Here is a 19286-nt window from a genome sequence, read left to right on the forward strand (position 1 = left end):
AAGGTGGTCGCTATGTCACTGGGAGAAGCCCTCCATCAACATAGCATGGTCTGCACCAGGAGTTAGGTCAGTATAACTGCATAGCTCCAGGGTGTGGATTTTTCATACCCCTTGAGTGATGTAGTTATACTAATGTAAACTTACAGTGTAGACCGTAGACCTGGCCTGAGTCAAACTCTGAAAGGCACTCTGTCTCTAGCTATATTATCAAGTAATCTAACAGCGGGATTAAGAAAAAGGAATGACCTCAATGTATGTTGTTATTGATGAGAAAGACTTCATTCAAGCAACAATCTTTAGTGGCCACACTGTCCATGGCATGGAGAATTTCATAGCCTTACAAAGGGGTGTATGGTCATTTACACCAAAACACATACAGTTTTACACCCATTTAGAACTCACTTTGCACTGGCATAAATGACCTCACAAAGTGCAGGACAACAGATTCGATCTGAAAGGATAGCACAGCTTTTCTAAATAGTCCCTAACCACCTCTATCTCTGTGGAGATAGAGGTGGTTAGGGACTATTTAGAAAAGCTGGACGTGCACAAGTCCATGGGGCCGGACGAGTTACATCCGAGAGTGCTGAAGGAATTGGCGGCTGTGATTGCAGAGCCCTTGGCCATTATCTTTGAAAACTCGTGGCGAACGGGGGAAGTCCCGGATGACTGGAAAAACGCTAATGTAGTGCCAATCTTTAAAAAAGGGAAGAAGGAGGATCCTGGGAACTACAGGCCAGTCAGCCTCACCTCAGTCCCTGGAAAAATCATGGAGCAGGTCCTCAAAGAATCAATCCTGAAGCACTTACATGAGAGGAAAGTGATCAGGAACAGTCAGCATGGATTCACCAAGGGAAGGTCATGCCTGACTAATCTAATCGCCTTTTATGATGAGATTACTGGTTCTGTGGATGAAGGGAAAGCAGTGGATGTATTGTTTCTTGACTTTAGCAAAGCTTTTGACACGGTCTCCCACAGTATTCTTGTCAGCAAGTTAAGGAAGTATGGGCTAGATGAATGCACTATAAGGTGGGTAGAAAGCTGGCTAGATTGTCGGGCTCAAAGGGTAGTGATCAATGGCTCCATGTCTAGTTGGCAGCCGGTGTCAAGTGGAGTGCCCCAGGGGTCGGTCCTGGGGCCGGTTTTGTTCAATATCTTCATAAATGATCTGGAGGATGGTGTGGATTGCACTCTCAGCAAATTTGCAGATGATACTAAACTGGGAGGAGTGGTAGATACGCTGGAGGGGAGGGATAGGATACAGAAGGACCTAGACAAATTGGAGGATTGGGCCAAAAGAAATCTGATGAGGTTCAATAAGGATAAGTGCAGGGTCCTGCACTTAGGATGGAAGAATCCAATGCACCGCTACAGACTAGGGACCGAATGGCTAGGCAGCAGTTCTGCGGAAAAGGACCTAGGGGTGACAGTGGACGAGAAGCTGGATATGAGTCAACAGTGTGCCCTTGTTGCCAAGAAGGCCAATGGCATTTTGGGATGTATAAGTAGGGGCATAGCGAGCAGATCGAGGGATGTGATCGTTCCCCTCTATTTGACACTGGTGAGGCCTCATCTGGAGTACTGTGTCCAGTTTTGGGCCCCACACTACAAGAAGGATGTGGATAAATTGGAGAGAGTCCAGCGAAGGGCAACAAAAATGATTAGGGGTCTAGAGCACATGACTTATGAAGAGAGGCTGAGGGAGCTGGGATTGTTTAGTCTGCAGAAGAGAAGAATGAGGGGGGATTTGATAGCTGCTTTCAACTACCTGAAAGGGGGTTCCAAAGAGGATGGCTCTAGACTGTTCTCAATGGTAGCAGATGACAGAACGAGGAGTAATGGTCTCAAGTTGCAATGGGGGAGGTTTAGATTGGATATTAGGAAAAACTTTTTCACTAAGAGGGTGGTGAAACACTGGAATGCGTTACCTAGGGAGGTGGTAGAATCTCCTTCCTTAGAGGTTTTTAAGGTCAGGCTTGACAAAGCCCTGGCTGGGATGATTTAACTGGGAATTGGTCCTGCTTCGAGCAGGGGGTTGGACTAGATGACCTTCTGGGGTCCCTTCCAACCCTGATATTCTATGATTCTATGATTCTATGATTCACAGGCACACCGCGCTCAAAGGGCTGCTGCCCTTACGAAACATTGGTAACTTGTAGAATGGTGAATAAATAAAATGTAATATTGAATGGTTGAAAATGCAATCAGTTCCCCAGCTCAGTAAATCAGGAGAGCTAACAAGGCAATAACCTTGAAGGATTCAGGACACTGATCTTTTTCAGAGGTTAGGCTGCCTTGCAAAACTCTAAATACTAAAACCCATGGGGGTTAGATACTCAAAAAAGCAAACAAATCAGTTCCAAGTTATACTAATAATAATCAGTTCCCAGGGTGTTTCAATTATTTTTGTTGTATTTGTGTGATCAGGAACACGTATAATCACAGTATCATCAGTGGCAACAACAGAACTTCTATCCCCACCCCCTCCCCCAGGAACAGAAAAACTAAGGATGACTGCCCGCTAGCATGGAGGAGGGGCCACAGGGACTAAAATAAGCAAATCTTTTTTATTTTTTTGCCAGAACACAACTTCTGGATAAAAACAACTGTGCCCTGGGTGTGCGTATTCACATAAATATAAAAAAAATACAGTGCCCCCTATTTCGTACATAACAATTGTGTTATTATGATTTACCAAAGAAGCAAACCAAGCCCCAGACACTGTTTTTATGACTAACTTGCAGAGAGCAACTTAACAACAGCCTCGTCCCAAGAGACAGAGTCAGAATGGATTCTGCTGAGCCTCCTGACAACTTGGGGAAAGCTCTGCTGTCAAGAAGACAGAACCAACAGCTTGGGAATTAAACCCCAGGATAAGTCCCAATTAAACTGGCTGAAAAATGGAAATTGCACCATAGACAGTTATCTTGAAGTTTCCACAGGCATCCATGCACATAGTGCAAACATAAAAATCCACACAAAACATCAATCCACTCAAATATGCTGCATTTTCACAGAAACACCAGGAACACGAGAGGAAAAAATGCAAATGCAGAGTATTTTCAATTTCACTATGAATATTTAGCACAACCTCTCCTGATTCAAAATTCCAGATTCCTCTTTCGTTTACAGGCTACCCAGGGTTATGCGTTTCTTAAATAATTGTCAACTATAATACGGGACTGTAAACACATGTTTGCTACAAGAGTTAACCAAATGTGCAGCTATGATATTAGTAGTTTTATTAAGTACGGTCTCATGGATAATTGCCATCCTTATGAAATTAAAGCTTCATCAGTTGAACTGTGCCTTGTTGCCTTCCTAGAGGCAATGGAAGTAGTGCATTTCAGCACTTCTCTCAGTGATTGTCAATTAGTAAAAATTAATTAGATGCTTTAATAGCACTCCTATTAGAGCAGCAGCTAGCTTAATAATTGGATCTTATTAGTTCATTTCACTTTTGGTAGTACGACACGAAGAGAAATGCTAAATCTGGAAATACTTGCAAAGACACGGTTCCTAGCTTAGCCCATTGCTACAGAACAATTCCACAGAGTGGAGAAGAGACCCCCTGCTGAATTATACTAGCAGACACAACCAGCTGAAATTGGAACCTTTGCCAGCTTTCCAATCTATTCTATATAGTTTCTTATACCATGCTTATCTCAATAGTATCTGAGCACTTTCCAGTAGTGCAATAAGCAATGTGACTACACATCTGTTATGTGTTGTTTTTTCTGTCATTCTCTCCTTTGTGGGAGAAGCATGTGCAGTGGAATGTCTTTGTTTGGTAGGTTTTTGTGGGGAATGTCGGGTTTTGATTTTCTTAAATATACTTGTTTTTAACTGTACATGTTGCTATGTATATATGATGAAGAAGCCAAGGTCAAAGAAGTCCATCTTGCACTTGGAGCAGAAGGTGATGAGATTTGTGATGGTCTATAGTCCAGCTTCTGAAACTTTCCCCACATTCACTTTATTTTCAACTTCAGTTAACTTTTTTCTTAAGTTTGCAAAGATTTGTTATAAATGATTTTACAATTCAGATATCACTTGGAAATATATGCAAATTAAGGGCCTAATTCTGCAAATATTTACTACCAGGAATAGCGCTTTTTACAGGGTAAAATTCAGCCCTGTAAAAGCCCAGAGAAGGCCCAGACACCATTTAAGCCCAACCTGGAAAAGTAAATACTTCTTAGGCCTTGTTATGGCCCTCTGCACAAAGGTGAATTCCTCAAATAAGTAGCCCTCAATAAGTAGCCCTATTTACTAGTAAGTGTCCAGAGAATTGCACCCCAATACTTAAAATGAGAGGAGATGCCTGAAATTTTCACTTTGAAAAGAAGCTACTCTTGGAAATTAAACTGCGTGCCATTTGGGATAAAGTGAATGATTTACCTGAAGTGGCATCTATAAAGAAAATATAAAGATATAGAACAAAAATAGCAAATAAAACAGACTCTATGCCATTTACCTTATTATATATAATTAACATTATATATATATATATATTGGAAACAATCACTTCAAATTGTATCTGTCTATGAATGTCTACTTAAATTTTAATATTAGAGAGACATGGTGGGTGAGGTGATATCTTTTATTGGACCAACTTCCATTGGTGAAAGAGACAAGCTTTCGAGCTTACACAGAGCTCTTCTTCAGACCAACACAGCTACAACCACACAGCAAACAACAATGAAATAAATCTTAATATTTCATTACTCGCTAACTCCTTCCACAAAGTTTACCCCTATATTATAAATCAGCCAGTGCAGTGCTTTTGGTAATGAACATTATGTACTAAACATTATGACTGATAGAATAAATTAGAACATAATAATACAGTAATTTGCTATCGAGCTAATTCTAACCAATAAAAGGGTCATTCAAAGGTACTCAGTCCAACACATGGGACTGAGATGAAATTTCCAAATACACAATAATTTACTTTGATTGACTTTGCATCAGGCTCTCTGTAGGTTCAGAGAGTTATTTTAATAAAACATCTGCCAAACTGAAAACCAGAAATGAACCTTAAATAAAATGTTTACAATTAATCTCTCTGTCACTGAAAGAATTCTCTTGGTTCACCAATCCACAGGAAAGCTTCTGACTTCCATGGCAACTGGATTCCACTGTATCCCAGCTCCAGAGTAACCATTTCAGATCCTTCCTAATTCAGTTCACACAAACCCATTGAGCATTGGTGATCAGGATCAGGACTGAGAGATTTCATTATTTTAGAGTGCATATAAACAAATATCATACACACACACACACACAAACCTATGCTAAAAGAACATTATGGTTACCAGGTCAAGGACCCAGAAGCTAGGCAATGCAAGAATTGCCTGTAGGACCTCAGCCTCATTTGTTGTAGAAGCTGGATGCTGTGCAGTGAATGAGGGAGGTGATTTCAGGAAGAGACAGGATGGTTCAGACAGTTGAAAGACCCGTTGGAGTATGAGATCCTATCCCTTCCTCTGCCACAGAGTTTCTATGTATTACTGGGCAAGTCACTTAAACCAAGTATTTCACAGGTGCGCACTAATTTCCCATATAACCCAGGCCACAGAACTTCCCCAAAATGATTCCATTTTTCATTGGAAAATGCTGATTCATTGAAACCAAAATGTTTCATGGAAATGTACGAGTTGTGACGCACTTTCAGTTTTGATGGTTCCCTGCCAGCTCATCTGGTGGGCTGCTGTGAATCCCAAGGCATCCAGATTCTGCACCTCCAGGGAAGCCCCAATATGTGGACTGCCCTGGGGCCCAGGGCTTTTAGGATCCTCACTCTGCAGCTGGGAGCCAAGCCAGGGTCTCAGGGATTCTAGGCTACCCACTACCCGATGTCTCAAACCAAGGCTTCTAGATTCCCTGCTCTGTGGTTGGGAGCCTGATAGCCCTGGAAGCTCTCACTAGAGCTGGGTCTCTCAGGGCTTTTCATAGATAGATTCATAGATTCCAAGGCCAGAAAGGACCAGTATGATCATCTAGCCTAACTCGCTGTATAACACAGTTCATGGAACTTCCCCCAAAATAATTTAAAGAGCATATCTTTTAGATTCCCTGCTCTGAGGAGTCCCCCACTGAGTCAGGGCAGACGGCTACTCCATTTCATTTTAGAAAGGTTGAACATAAATGTTTCAATTTTTTCCTAAATTATTTTTTTCCAGAATTTCCTCACCACAGGAAACGTCTCATTCTCCTTCTGGTTCAAAACTAAAACTTTTATAAAAGTCAGAATTTCCAAGTTCCAACCAACTCTACTCAAAACAGAGTCTCATAATGGGAAGTGTCAGGCAACCTTAACTATAGGCAGTGCTAGCAGTTCTGCCTGCAATAAGCTGCTTATTTCTACAGTTCTTCCCTTCAACACACAATATGTCTTCACTTCACTGCAACAAGTTCATGGAAGGCCTGACTTCAGAAATGCCAACAGATCACCAATTCCAGTACTCCAATGTCATTCTGAATACACTTAATGACATGACAGCATCATGTGGGATGACATCTGCAGCTAATGTAAATCAGTCTAGCTCTATCAACTTACACCAGCTAAGGATCTTGTCCAGGAATTGTCCTGAATTGTTGAAAAATTCAGAATTCAGCAGACTGCTTTCATGAGGAGCAAGCCATGAAGATGCAGAGTGCCATTTCAAGTGAAATGAAAAACAATATTTCACTTGGTTTCATATTTTATAGATATGGCGATAGATAGATATGTTCATAAGTTACGTGTTACCATATGTATTCTCCACACATTTCACAACACAGTTTTCCATTGGCAATCAATTGGCAAATTGTCACCCTCTTTTTATGTCCCCTCACAACATGTCCATTTTCTCCTTTGTTCCTTGTTTCCTTATCTTTTTGAGTGTGTGTGTGTGTGTGTGAGAGAGAGAAAGAGAGTTATCTGCCTACAGATGATCAATATTGCTTTCTAACATATTCTTTTTGATCTTCTATTGTGACTCTCCATCTTGTTCCTCATCTTGTTGGGGGTGGAGACATCCATTGGTGGCCCCTCAGGGCTGGGTCACAAGTGCTATTGCAGCTGAGCAGACTGCTACAGGAGTAGAGCAAAGAAGCAAAGTTTGCTTAACTACAACTCTACAGACTGTTTCACGTGCTGCTTTGGCTAGGGTGACCAGATGTCCGGTTTTTGACTGGAACACCCAGTCGAAAAGGGATCCTGGCGGCTCCGGTCAACACTGCTGCCCGGGCTGTTGAGTGTCCGGTTGGCGGTGCTGCACAGCGGAGCTGGAAGGCTCCCTGCTAGCTTCCGCGCTGCGCAGCTCCTGGGAAGCAGCTGGCGTGTCTGGCTCCTAGGCTTTGGGGCAACCAGGGGGGTGTGCATGCTGCCCTGTCCCCCGCCCGCAGCGCAGCTCCCATTGGCCGGTTCAGGGCAGGGGATGAACTCACGCGACTCGTGACTGCTCTGCAGGCGGCTGCTGAGGGGTCATGGCACGCGCCTCTCCCACTGCTGCCAGCCCTCTTCTCCTCCTCACGTGCCTCCTGTGGCTGGGCTGAAGCTCCGGCGACTGCTCCTGCAGTGACCCCGCCATCTGTTGCCCCGTCGCCGGCACCCAGGAGTTTGAGGTATGTAACCCCATCTCCGAGTGCTGGGAATGTGGCTACTGGAGGGGAGGGGAGGGGAAGGGAGGAGACCGAGATGAACCCAGGGCCCAGCCCGGCCCAGCCCCGTCGGGGAGTCGGGGGTGGGCCCAGCCCAGCAGCACCACCTCCGCTCTGGCAGCACCACCCCCCAGGCCCGGAATAGTCCTCCTGAGTCCAACGCTGGCCCTAGCAGCCCTGGACTCTGGGGAACCCCTCCCGCCACAGCCCTGAAACTCCATCACTGGATCCCTCCCCGTACCAACCTCCCTGCACTCCCATCCCCCTCACTGCATCCCTCCCTGTCCCATCCTGCCCTGCCCCCCACCCCTACCCATCCCAGCCCTGTACCCCTTACTGTGCTCTCCCACCCATCCTCTCCACCTCCCAGAGCCACCACCTCCATGTCCCTCACCCCCCACAGCCCTGCACCCCATTCACCTCCATAGACTGCTGCACTCCCATAATTTCCCTATACATCCCTGTGCCTCCCACATCCTCATGCAACTGTAGCCTTCTGCCTCCCCCTGCATCCCCATCCACCCCACATACCCCCCTCTCCTGTCTCCATCACTGACCCCTCTCACCCACACCCTGCTGTCATCCTTGGCCTCTTTCCCTCCCCATCCTCTTTCCTCCACCGCCCCCCCCACCACCGCATCTTTTCCCCTCCAGCCCATCCTTCTCCCTTCCTGGCTGGGTGATTTAAGCAGCCCCTGGAAGAGTAGAGTCCTCCCACGCACCATCACAATCAGAGAGAGAAAATAAAAAGGGAATAAACCAGACAATAAAACTCAGCCAGCAGCCCAGGGCCCAGGCAGAGCAGAGCCCCTAGGCAGCAAGCCTGTGGCCCTTTCGCTCTGGGGACCAACTTTCATGCTGCAGCCCCCCGGGTGAAGGGCCCGCGGGCATAGGAAGTATCCTGAAGCTAGGGTGACCAAGCGATGGAGGGAAGGGGGAATGGAGTGAGAAGGGGACGGGGCCTCAGGGAAGGGGAGGGGCGGAGGTGAGGAAAGGGTGTTTGGTTTTCTAGAATTAGAAAGTTGGCAACCCTAGCTTTGGCTTGCCAGAGGCATTACAGAGTTACTGATAGAACAAGAATGGAAGGCAGATATGTACCTGGAGTCACTTGCTGCTTTCCTCATAGCTGCAAGAGCACATTTGCAGTGAGAATTGAGGCATATCTGGGATCATGAATCTTTTTCACCCCTCTCTCCACTGCTCTTCTCCTCTGCCCCTCACCACTGCCTCCAGATTAAACTGGCCCCCAGACTGGGAAACACTACTGTACAAACAGCTGCGTGACGAGCTAAATGCTTTCAATTCACATTTGCTGTAATGTGAGTTGAGGTTGCTCAGCCCTGCACAAGAGCAAGCCCTAAAATAGTTATGTTCTGCTTACCCTGAATAATAAGAGGAAAATGTTATAATGAATAGTCAATCATTATTTAATTATGTTTTCAGAATACAATGGCTACTAAGCAATTAAGCAAATACTCAGAATTTCAGGGCATAATTAAAGGGGCTTCCTGAACATAACATGATTTTAAAAACCTCACATTTCTCATGATCATTATGACTGGGGAATACCTGTAAGAAAGCAGACAGGCTTTGCCTGCGCACCATTTCATTGTTTCCCCACAAGCTGTCACACTTTGACAATAGCATCTTCATCATTTACATAGTAATCAGTCACTGGCGGGTTTATACTACTAGTCTAACATGTTAAAGCTCAATGCTGCATAACTAAATATCTGTAAATACTAATGCAATGGGCTCTTCTTTAGCAGAGTTTTATAATGAACACCAACTCGACCAGATCCTCATACATGCAGTTTAACACTGTAAACTATAAATGCACATCAAAGCAACCCTGACACTTAATTTTCCAGCCAAAGTGGGCTTTTGAATATATCTGGCAGATACTGTATTACTGCATTATGCATATGCACAAAACTCCAGAATATTTTCAGCTATAAATAGTGAAGATTCATATTTCAGAGCTGTGTGAAATCTGGTGCTATCTCTCAGAATTGTCATTGGTTGGGATATCCTGGAAGTGATGTCATTTTTGATTCAAAGAAATATCAAAATGCAATTCTCGCCAAACCTCAGAGTTTCACTTGCCTTGGTGAAGCAAACACACAGACAAAAAAAAAAATCAGTTTCAGTACATAACCATAAACTGGTTCAGAGATTCGTTGTCCCTGTCTCTCCATCCATCCATCTAGTTATCTAAAACATTCTTATCACCATGATATCACCAAATGCTCATAAGGCCAACAGACCTTAGCAAACCCTGTTTTGAATAGGTCACACAGCTCTAGTAATCATTTCCTAATTAAGATAATTTAATAAAGTGCCATGGCTGTGGTAAAAACTAGGCAACTATATATTATATAACCCTTTCATTACATTGGGCTTATTTATAACAGTTTTTTACACTGCCCCTTTACCAAACTCTTAATAGAGGACAGACCTCTGTGGATATTATACAAATGGCCAAACACTCAACCTTATATTCCACGTCCCTACACTATACAAATTTGATTTTTTTCCTAAGTTCCATAGTGGTTTGAACACTAATTAATGTAATGTTGCTGTGCTCTTTTTTAATGTCATATTTTTTTAAAAAAAGTTTTAACTATATTATGTTATGAAACAACTGCCAATAAAGAAACTTTGGAAATAAAAACAACTTTGCTCACTTTGTCAGTTCCTTTGTTCTATTTGTGGCTGGCATGTTGATGCAGTTTTCCTTCTATCTTTTTGTTTCAGAAGACAAGCAGGCTTCTTTGAGAATCATAGTTATTTTAATGTTTTCATAGGAAGTGCCGAAACAAAGAAAGAGACACAAATAAAGTTCTCCAGCATCACCACCCAGGAAACTTGATTGACTGAGGTATCTGGTTTGTTTGCTGTTGATCACATTGGAACCATGTAACTAGGTGTCAACAAAATCACAGCCCCACCTTAAACTATGCTTTCCTAAAAGTAAGGGGCTGCACAGGTTTTGTCCCCATATTTTATTCTAACAAAAATCTCTGGAACAACATTTTAAACCTGTCAATGCTTTTCTCTGCCTTTCCTTTACCCCCTTTTGTTGAGCAGTCTTGTTATCATTAATGCGTTCCATCTCATCCCTTCATGAAGACAGCTGCTGAGATCTAAGCTGCTGAGACAGCAACTGCTTTGTAAAATGAGCCAGTCAAAAAAAGGCAGGGGAAGTGAGGGGGGGAGAGCGGTCTTTGCCAAGATGAGCTCCAGCTTCAGACTAGCATAAAGATCAGACACAGGATTATTCATATTCACAAAGTCAATTTAGAACTCTATTCTAGCGGAGAGGCAAAACAGACAGTTTAAATATGTGCAGCATCAACCATTTGACATTACATTCAGCCCTGCTCTGGCCCTTCCATGCTCTACATTGGCTTTAGCAGTCTATCGCTGGTTTATCTCTGTAGCACACTAAAGGCTAGATTCACAAAGAAACTTAGGCTTGGTGACACTGAGCACTGCCATGACCAACTGTTAGGCACCTAGATAATCACTGGGATTCACAAAAAGCCAGCATGCTAGGTGGCTCCTTGCCCATGCTAGTCAACAGGAAGTACCAAGTTGAGGAGGTATGTGGGAAGCAATAGTGGCATTAATCTGCTAGCACAAAGAAGGAAGGAGACAAATAAGACTGCTAAGGAACTTAAGGAAAAAATGTAGTTTGTGTATGGGATGGTGGTGCAAGGGATTGACAGAGAAGAAGTATAAAAAAATTTATTTGGCTAGTGGTGAAAAGTAAAAAGAATATGAACTAAGGTGAATTAAAGGATAAACAGAAAGGAGTGATACATGAAAATATGGTTCAGCTAGAGGGGAAAGTTGGTCTGGAATAACCCATTTAGCCCTCAGTGGAATAACCGATATAGACCTCATGGAACCAGTCGGGTGGGTGAGGATGGATTAATAGGCTAGATACCAGCGAAGGGGGAAATTGGAATAAGGAATGTGAACATGATTGCTGCAGGGCAGATCCTGGCGTAAGCAGAAACCAGGATAGACTGTGGGTGTCTTTCTGTGAGATACAGCATAAACTTGGGGAACCCTATATGGGCAGATGTGATTATTGCAGTCTGAAATGCCAGCCTGTGGCTTTACCCTTGGAGATACATTTCCTAGTTGAACAATACTGCTGAGTCAATGGGGACCAAATAAAGTTAAAACAGCCTGTGCAGGCAGCGGTAAGTATGGCATGGTGGCAGGGGGATTGGAACTTCAGTATGGAGCAGTTATCCATGGGTTTAATTGGCCAGTGTTTTGTATAACTCCTGAGGTGCCAGGGAAAATATTTTATCCCATTCCTGTGTTTCATAATGTCACTGAAACTCAGGCACAGTTCAATTTGCAGGAGGAAGATATTAAGTATTTACCTAACTTTGGATATCCTATTCTACCTTTAAGTCTAGTTTAAAAATAGTAACGGAAAGAACACCTGAACACATTGTGCACGTGCAGCAACAAGATACTGAAATTGCACAAGGAATTAAAACGTTTGGAAGTACCTCATGGTTAGATGCATCTTATATTCTGTCTACACACCCATGGATGAGATTGTCATTTAAAATACTCTGGTTGGTTAAAGTAATAATGGTGCTTATTGTTTCAATTTTGTATTGCAAATTGTAAGCTATGCATAAGTCATCAAGGAAAAAAGAGAAATGTGTGAGTTATTAGAATAAACAAGGCTCCCAAGAGGTTAGAGCTAAAGGGGCTTAGTGTATACAGAATATGGAAGCTTTAATGCTTAAGCACTAATGCTTCATTGGCAGGACTGAAGGAATACAGATAACACAAGAAGAGGCGCATGCTATAAAAGTAATAAGTTAACAGTTGTTAGGCAGATAATTAGCTTTGCTGTTAGGTAAAATTAAGATTTTTTTAAAGGGGTTGTTTTTGTGTTAGTTAAAACGACAAAAATAGATTAAGCTATCTAAAACTATTATAACCAGAAGGATTGTAACTAATGCAAGAGGATGTGTCTTAGAGAAATGAAATACTGCCTGACACAAACCAGTGCAGCTGGCTCATAGGTACAGAATATAAAAGAAGGATTTGAGCATCACAGTTTAGCTCAGAAGTCCCCCTGGGCAGTCAAGACCACAGGATACCTGTGGTGGATCGTCCTTCTAGCTCTACTGTAGGTAATGGCCATTGCTTAATATTATGGACACATTGTTCTAGTAGGTATATATAGTTATGTTGAGCACAGCATACGGGATGTATTTCTGGTAAAAAGCTGATCAGCCTTTGGGAAATTAAGATGCTTTCAGTGAATTGTCAACTCATAGCCTTACTCTAAAGAACTAGATATAAAAATTCCAAGTCCATTCATCTGAGTGAGGTGTTAACTCACATGACCAATGAAGATAATTAAAACATCAGAATTGTTAACTATTTCATTGCTGATCTAACCATGTACGACAGGAGAGGAAAGATCACATTTTGAAGATGTATGCAATCTACCCTAAATGATGTCTCAGTTTGGCACCATGAGTGGTTGGCACATAGTTGAGTATCACCAATTATACTATCTGTTAGGAGAATGTGAAATAAATAAGGTAGAGACTAAACAATAATAATTTTGCTTTTGGCCTTGCTTTTAGTTTAAAAGGCTGAATAAGCAAGCAAGACCATGTAAGTGAAAGCACAAGTCTGCCCCCTGCTCCCCGCCCAGCTGGTAGCCTTGAAGATAATGGGCTAATTGAGCAAGGGGGTGCTATGGTAACCAAGCAGCTGGAGGAGAATGGAGGGTGTAAGGAGGAGACACAAAGTCTGAAATAAACCATGGCCAAAAGGAACCTTGCTCCTTTTCCCTCCCATCAGGTATAAAAGAGGTGGTCTTATCGACCCCAGACTCAAGTAGGGTGACCAGATGAAATGGACAAAATATCGGGACACATGGGGGAAGCAAAAAAAAAAAAAAAAGAAGCGGCCGGAGCGGCCAAAGCCAAATGGCGTCCCGATCATGCATTGGTCGGGACGCGGGACAAAGAACTAAAAATTGGGACAGTCCCAATTTTATCGGGACATCTGGTCACCCTAGACTCAAGACCCCCCAAAACGGAACATGACCATATATTGGAAGGGGTGGTACCAGGGAGCGGGCAATACAAGTATAATTAAGTTTGCCAAGAAGAGGGGGGCGGACAAGGAAGCTCCGTTGATGTGCGGAGCTAGGGGTTAGGAGAAGAAGGGGGATCTATCGTCATCTAGAACAGTAATTGGGGAAGGGGAAGAGGAAAACTCTATCGGTGTATAAAGATAGCCCGACTGGTGTGAAGGGCTTAAAAACACTGTAAAACTCTATTGGCATATAAAAATAAGCCCAGTTGGTGTAAAGGACTTCGGAATATGCTTGCTTGTTTAGCCCCAATAAACCCATCAAATTGCCTGCAGATTGGACTCTGGATGGTTATTTTCCAGCGAACTGTGTCTGGGAACTGAGAAGGAGGAGGGAGCTGGACTCCCGCTAACACTACCCACAATCAAGAAGAAACCAAACCCAAGAAGCTTAACAGGTCAGCAGGTTTTCTGAGCCCCAGAGGGGAAGAATCAAGCCTAAGGAGCCCAGTGACATAACCAAATCACACCAAAGCAAGAAAAAGGCAGAGGAGCCCAGCAGAGCATAAACATGTATTTGAACCTTGCTGATGGGGAAGCAAGTGCAAGAGATCAAGCAGAGCCCAGATAGCATATATGGCCATATTTCAAATTTCTGCTTAATTTATTGTGGCATCACATGTTGGAGTCTCAAGAGGAAAAAGCTTATTTTATGGGTATTGCTTGTAAAAATACCACGACCTTCACCTCACCCCCACCACACAAACAGTTTGCCCCCTGCCAAGCAGAATAGCACTCCTGGGAACATAGGCAAGTAGAACAAAGTAGTAGAAGGATGCAGCATTTCTCCTGGAAACTAACAGTGGGGCCAGGATACCAGCCAGTTAAATGCAAAGCATATTGAAAGCGTGAGGCAGAGCATCGGAGTAATCAAGCAATGTAACAAAAAAATGTAAAAAACCAAAAATGTGGATTGTTCTTAATAAATGCAGTTTACTTTGGAGCTCTTCTTATCCTGTTGGCCATGCCTCCTTTAACTACAGTCCTTTTTTGAATTCCCTGGAATTCCCAATGCTTACACTTGGTCTCTTATGGCCCTTTAGAAAGTATGGCTCACTCAGTAGCTCCCACGGTAGTGCTCAGCATTTTTGAAAATCAGCCATTACTTCATGATATGACTGCTAGGAACACCAAAAACATTCTCCCATCCTCCAGAGAGGTATTCTCCAACGTCCTTATTGCCATAATCATAGCAAAAGAAACATCTCAACAATAAATAGCTGAATTATAATAATAATGAAGAGGAAGAGAAAACAGACTTTGTATTTTTCCTTTGACTTTGTACATCAGTTTGACACTACATGAATGTTGTGCCTGTGCTTTTGACAAAATAATCTCCTAGTCGGGAAAGTCAAGGCTTTTAAGTGCTGTAACAGAGCCCTGGGATTTGTGTTCAGAGAATTTCATTTGTCTTTGTAGTCTGTAGTCTCCCATCTTGAAGAGACATCACACGGAGTCAGAAACTATATCAGTATCAGTAGCAGCAGCAGAATCGTGTTCTAAATCAAAATTCTCCATGTTCACCATTAAGAAAAAGTCAATTAGATTCGTTTTAATATCTAATATATGGTTAATAGCTTCAAATAGAATGACTGGTTGCAATATAATTTGGAGTTCTGTTATTATCTCAGACATGCTATGAAAAAAAGTTGGGATATACTTAGAACATAAATATTCTCTGAAATCATTTTCTCCTGACCTATGATTATTCGAGGTATAATAAATCTTCCTTCTCCATCTGTTCTTGACTTTTGGCATTGCGCTCTAAGCTTTTATTAAATATTGTGATCATGCTGAGGTTTAGAAAAGAGTGAGTTATTTCGAGAAGCACCCACCCAGTCTTAGTTTATGTTGCCAGCTTCCTATTCAGACGGACATATATCCTGAAGGAAAGTTATGTTTACTTTATGCCAGTTTAAATTCTGACATAAAACAGCTGGGAAGGGTGAGAAATGAGTTGGTTAAGCTATTTGTGTTCTATGAAAATAAAATTTAGACACACATTGATCATCCCTCTGATACTAATTCTTCAGCCAAATTCATTCCTAAATCATGTTGGCTTGTGGTAGCGTAAACCTCTGCACAGGGCTCCCTCTACTGGAAAGTCCACCAAGAGGAAGGGGATTATAGCAGCAAAAGACACAGGCAGCCTTTTCTCAACCAGTAGCCTACAAGGGATCAGCACTGCTAGAAAAGGGTAATCTAATTAATGACAATCAACCTGGATTTATGGAAAACTGATCTTGTCAAACTATCTTGATATTTTGATGAAATTATAAATTAAAGGTAATAGTTTTGATATAATATAGACTTCTGTAAGGAATCTCACTTGATACTTAACAACATTTTGATTAAGAAAGTAGAATAGTACAAAACCAACACAGAACACATTAAATGGATTAAATAGGTCTAATAAATAGGTCCCAAAAGGTAACTGTAAATGGGGGTGGGGGTGTTTCCAGTGGGGTCCCATAAAGCACAGTTCTTGGCCCTAAAAGCCACCTGACATTTTTATCAATGAATTAAAAGAAAATAAATTCATTAAAGTTTGCAGATGATACAGATTGGGGGATTCAGAGTAACAGCCGTGTTAGTCTGTATTCACAAAGAGAAAAGGAGTACTTGTGGCACCTTAGAGACTCAAATAAATTGGTTAGTCTCTAAGGTGCCACAAGTACTCCTTTTCTTTTTAGAGACTAGGGGAATAGTAAATAATGTTGCATGTTTGAATTTAATGATTTAAGATCGTAAAATAACAAGATCAAATGAAATGTAATCAAATGATTGTTAATCAAAGGTTAATACAGCACTATACAGAGTACAGAAAGAAGCCCTATGTTACCACCCTCTGTAGATGGTGAAGAGAATGTAGTCTGGTCCCTTCCTCTGTACCTCGTTGAATGCTGAAAATGTCCATTCCCAAACTAATTTTCCAACCCTCTTTCTTTTTAGAGAGGGTGAGACAAAGAAAACACTTTTTTGGGGGAGGAGGGGAGGGAAAAATCCTTCCCCACAATTAATTTCACCATGTGTGTAATAATAAGTATCCCTTATCAATTACGTCAGTTTGTTTATAACATACTTCTGTAGACACTTTTTATTAATTCAAGGGGCCTTTTCCCTGAATCTCTGGACCAGATGAGTACAGTCTGGGTAAAAAGCAGGGTAACAGATAGGGTGACCAGACAGCAAGTGTGAAAAATCGGGATGCGGGTGTGGGGTAATAGAAGCCTATATAAGAAAAAGACCCAAAAATCAGGACTGTCCAAAAAGTCAGGACTGAGCCATCTGGTCACCCTAGTAACACATTACATACATTCAATTACTGAGTTCATTTTCCTGTCACCCATTTTGGTTCAGCTGAAGGACAAATAACTTTGTAGTTTTAACAGCTATAGGTACTAAATATGTTGATGCACAACATTAAAAGGATTTTGGCTAGCATATGAAAGAATTATGAGAGTTTAACAAACATAAATAATACAAAGCGTGACCTGGATGGCTTAGTAAGTTGGGCACATGCAAACAAAATGTGTTTTAATAAAGCAAAATGAAAGAAACAAAGAATGTAGGCCATACTTACAGGATAGGAGCCTATCCTGGGAAGCAGTGACTCTGAAAAAGACTTGGGCATCATGGTGGACAATCTGCTGGACGTGAGCTACTAGTACAATGGACATCCCCAATAGTATAATTTGTCGAAATATTAGTATATTTTTTTAAAGTATTAAAATATTTCAAAGTTAAAATCTCCATTTTCAAAAGCAGATTCTTGGAAACGCTTAAACTGGTATAGCGTGTATTTTTTGTTATCTAAACATGACAGAAAGCTTGTATGTCATCCACCACTGTCCTTAAAACAGTACCAAAACCAAACAGAATGCAAGTTGCCTGTTCCCACAGGAAGCCATCAACTGAACTCATAATGCATGCATTATAATTTGGCATTAAGTATTTCTAAATACCAGCCTGTTTTGGAAACAAAGCCAAAAGAGAATACATACTTAGCGGATAGACACAGCCATGAGAAAAAATACAAGTGTTTAAATATAACAATCCCATCATAAATTAATGGAAAAAAGGCACTCCATCCATCTCAAATATACCATACACCTGTCAGATATTTCACATTATGTGTGTTGAATCACTCTTAAAATGTTTAACAGCACCAGGTACAATGTACAAGTTTACATAAAGAGTAATACAGCTCAGGTTTTCTTCCATTGCCATACTTCTCACTGAAAACTGTACATTGATGTGAATATACAGTACTAACTTTATTGACATGTTTAATAATTTTGTTTTTCAAAGGAGAAAATCAAATAATTGAACCATTATTACTTAAAAATGTATAACTTAACATTTAAATAATTTAAAACACACTTATTGAATTAATAGGCCTTTTCTGCACCCGTTCCAGTTATATTAATCTTTCCTGAACATGGGCACACAGTTGACTCAGGCTCCTGGGGCTTGGACTAAGGGGCTGTTTAACTGTGGGGTAGATGTTTGGGCTTGGGCTGCAGTCCAGGCTCTAGCACCCTGTGAGGTGAGAGGGTCCCAGAGCTCAGGCTGTAGACCACACCCAAATGTCTATACCACAGTTAACAGCCCCTTAGCATGAGCCCCAGGAGCCTGAGTCATCTGGCACAGGCCAGCCACAGGTATCTAACTGCAGTGTAGACATACCCTTAGATTTCACCAACCAAGAAACAAGTATGAATTCTTTAAGCACTATAGTAGCCAAACCAAGAAGTCACAGACAGTTTCCTTGGGTCTATCTTCTCACCCAGGCAAACCTGCCTTTGTGATAGATGGTCTCTTACACCAATCATCACAAAAATATTCAGGTTACTCCCAGTCCCAAAGGACCAGTTGCTTACCTGAGGTCAATTGCACCTTAGATCTCACACCAAAGACAATGCTTGTAGCCAATCCTATAATGAACTAATTAAGATGTATTAACTAAGAAAAAGAAATAAGAGTTATTTGCAAGATTAAAGCAGGTAAATATACATACACAAATGGGAGGAAATGGTAAAAGGAGGGCATATGATATTTGTATAGATATGTAATCAGATACCTTTTTCTATATAATATGTATATATAGTTGCTTAGTATTATAATAGATACAGTATATACAATGTTGGATTAATTAATACTTCTTTCCTGTTTAGTGAATTACACAGTTGCAGAGGTTTACAAAGCAAGCACTTAGTATAACTTTATATGATGGGATACAGATGTTATAAATGAGAACAATACATGAAGCATCCTACAAGCATTTCATCAAGTCAAAACACTAAACACATTCTTCTCAATTTAACATCTATTTTAACAACACTAACACACAAGTGAGCCAGACTAGTTTCCAGCTGTACATTTGTCAGTGTTCAGTGAGGCCTAGGGGCCTTGGCATGAGCTGGCATCTGGTCTGCCAGCATCACAAACAGTTCTCTCTAAAGAATTTTCTAGTGTTTTCTTTT

General features: G+C 41.7%; 1 protein-coding gene across 1 annotated transcript in view; it reads right to left on the reverse strand.

The window, feature by feature from the left end:
- Nucleotides 1-19286, reverse strand: part of NALF1 (NALCN channel auxiliary factor 1) — a 761784-nt gene that overhangs the window by 325993 nt on the left and 416505 nt on the right. The gene's annotated exons all lie outside the window — the stretch shown is intronic.

This window comes from Natator depressus, chromosome 1 (genome assembly GCF_965152275.1).
Source record: "Natator depressus isolate rNatDep1 chromosome 1, rNatDep2.hap1, whole genome shotgun sequence".
In the NCBI taxonomy this organism is placed as follows: Eukaryota; Metazoa; Chordata; order Testudines; family Cheloniidae; genus Natator; species Natator depressus.